This window comes from Microcebus murinus, chromosome 12, assembly GCF_040939455.1.
Source record: "Microcebus murinus isolate Inina chromosome 12, M.murinus_Inina_mat1.0, whole genome shotgun sequence".
Classification (NCBI taxonomy): domain Eukaryota; kingdom Metazoa; phylum Chordata; class Mammalia; order Primates; family Cheirogaleidae; genus Microcebus; species Microcebus murinus.
This window is the reverse complement of record NC_134115.1, coordinates 40,721,119-40,724,205: the sequence shown is the minus strand read 5'-3', so window position 1 is coordinate 40,724,205 and position 3,087 is coordinate 40,721,119. Positions and strand designations below refer to the sequence as shown.

General features: G+C 39.7%; 1 pseudogene; it reads right to left on the bottom strand.

The window, feature by feature from the left end:
- Positions 1-659: 659 nt before the first annotated feature.
- Positions 660-1,477, bottom strand: LOC105874145 (small ribosomal subunit protein uS5 pseudogene; annotated as a pseudogene).
- Between the last annotated feature and the right edge of the window lie 1,610 nt (positions 1,478-3,087).

Sequence of the window (3,087 nt, the reverse complement as noted above, 5' to 3'; positions counted from 1 at the left end):
CTTAATGATATCATGGCTATAGAAGAACTAAGTCGTGGCACAGTTGGTTCAGAATTTCAGACACTTTCACTATTGCAGTAATTGATCAGATGGAATACATCGATCCAATTCAAGATGTGTTTTTTCCTGGAAGTGGAGATTAATGATACATCAGCAGCTATTTGACTACCAGGGCTTACCATTTGCAAATGGATACATCATTTATTATGGACACTTGAAATGAGTTTAAAAGGAAAAGAGTTCTCAAACCAACAGCTCACAGTAAATAACAGTAAGTCAAAATGTTATGTTTTTGAAATATTTTTGCTTTTTCTTTATTTTATTTTAAAGTCATTTTAGTCTCAATTGTTCTTGCTTTGGAGAACAGAATACACAGATGGCCAGGGCTGTGATTCCTATTGAATTCCAGATTTGAAAGGTAAGAGTTCTTTGAAGTTGCACTTACAAACGTGTATTGTAACTTTTTGAATCTAAGATGACTTTCAGTACTTCACTTAGGAGGATGGTCTCCAGGTCCATCCAGATTGCTGCAAAAGGTATTAATTCATTCTTTTATGGCAGAGTAGTACTCCATGATACACATATACCACATTTTATTTTATTTATTTTATTTTATTTTAACAGACTTAATTTCACTTTATTTTTCTCATATAAAAATGCTATGTTGTAGCCACCCCTGGAGCCTGGGTCCTCTGCACAGATACTCCGGTGTGGGTCTTGACAAGATGGTCGGTGAATTCCTGGTAGGGAGACTTGGTGAATACTGTCTCTTTCCAAAGGTCAGGAGTCAGATAGCTATAGGTCTTGGAGATGGCATCGAAGGTGGCCTTTGGGAAGTTGCCCAGGGTGGCAGTGCAACCCCTGGCTGAAGTGTAGCAGCCATCGATACCAGCCATCAGCAGCAGCTTCTTGGGCACGGGGGCCGAGACAATGCCAGTTCCTCTAGGGGCAGGGATGAGACGCACCAGCACAGAGCCGCAGCGGCCTGTCACCTTGCAAGGAACAGTGTGGAGCTTGCCCATCTTGTTCCCCCAGTAGCCTCTCCGCACGGGGACTATGGAGAGCTTGGCCAGGATGATGGCCCCTTGGATGGCAGTGGCTACCTCCTTGGAGCACTTAACACTTAGACCAACGTGGCCATTGTAGTCCCCGATGGCAACAAACACCTTGAACCTGGTCCACTGGCCAGCGCTGGTCTGCTTTTGCACTGGCATAATCTTCAAAACCTCATCTTTGAGAGATGCTCCCAGGAAAAAAAATTGATGATCTCAGACTCCTTGATAGGCAAGGATAACAGATAGATCTCCTCCAGAGATTTGATCTTCATGTTCTTAACCAGGCGGCCCAGCTTGGTCAGGGGCATCCACTCCTTGTCCTCGGCCTTGCCTCTGCCAGCTCCGCGACCTCCGATTCCAGGGCCTCCGGGCCCTCCGGCTGCACCGGCGTCATCCGCCATTTGGTGTTTTCCCGGAGAAGAAGAAGCATATATCACATTTTATTAATCCACTCATGAACTGGGCACTTGGGTTGATTCCACATCTTTGCGATTGTGAATTGTGTTGCATTCTAGTGCAAGTGTCTTTTTCTAAAATTGACTTTTTTTCCTTAGGGTAAATACCTAGTAGTGAGATTGCTGGATCACATGGTAGGTCTACTTTTAGTTCTTTGCAGAATCTCCATACTATTTTCCATAGAAGTTGCACTACTTTGCAGTCCCACCAACAGTGGATAAGTGTTCCTTTCTCTCTGCATCCATGCCAGCATCTGTTGCTTTGGGACTTTTTGTTAAAAGACATTCTCACTAGGGTTAGGTGATATCCCATTGTGGTTTTGATTAAATACCACATGTGCTCACTATTAAATTGGAAGTAACTGACCAGCACTCATGTGCACAGATGAAAATAAAACTCAATGGAAATCATGCCAGTGGGAGGGAAGAGGAGGGGATGGGTGAAATCATACCTGACTGGTACAATGTACATTATCTGGGTGATAGGCACACTTATAACTTTGACTCAAGCAGTACAAAAACTATTCATGTAACCAAAACATTTGCACTCCTGTAATATTCTGAAATTTTTTAAAAAATGAAGAACAAAAAGAAAAACAAAAAATGTATATCAAAATTATACAGAAAACATTATCAAATATAAAATGATTTCTAAATTTCTTTAAATTATATTTATATAAATGTTATTAGTATGTGCTCCAAATTACACGAGATTCCTAAAATTTTAATGTGTTGATATATATTACCAGTAATAATTACGATTATTATATTAAATTGTTATGTGCCACAAAAATAAGCAAATTTCCTTTGTGTCCTTAAAAAATAAGATGACTTTCACTATAAAATGGAACATTGATTTGATGTACCACTAAGAACAAAAAAATACTGACAATCAAACTATGATGTACCATCAATCATGAACCATTCTAATTTCAGAGAAGTTAAAATGTGAAAATATTGATGACTTAGAACTGATAAAATTATAATAGTTTCCATGCTAAAATGTAGCCATGTCATCTCAAGAGCATTCAAAGAAGACCACATACAACGGGAAACTCAACAACTTTAGGAGGCATAATGGAGCTCTTACATCATTCTGAATGCTTTGGGATTTCCCAATGGAATAAATCCCTAATTCTGTACTCTAAAAACTCAAGGGACCTCCACTACCTACCTCTCCCCTCCAGACCAGGCAAATCCCAGACTCGCAATATGAGAGGTTTATTCCTCCAAAGCAAGCAAATGTTTCATATCTCCCTTCTCCCCACTAGACCCATTTTAATACACTAAGCCACATTATGACAAATCATTAAATATGGTATACTACTGGGGACAAGGAAATGAATGACAAGTATTGGACGCCATATTCCAAAGGGTTACGGGGGTTAGATCAGAATCGCAAGTCCCAGTAGTCAAGAGTTAGATTAAGAACAGTAAAAAGATCCCTTTCCCCCAAAAAAGGCAGATCATGAAAACAGGAAAGTTAAGCAGTAATAGAGAAAGAAAATTAAGTTTATCTGAAGAGATTTTAGACATAAATGCAAATATCTCAGAGCCTTTTTACATACTTCTTCATG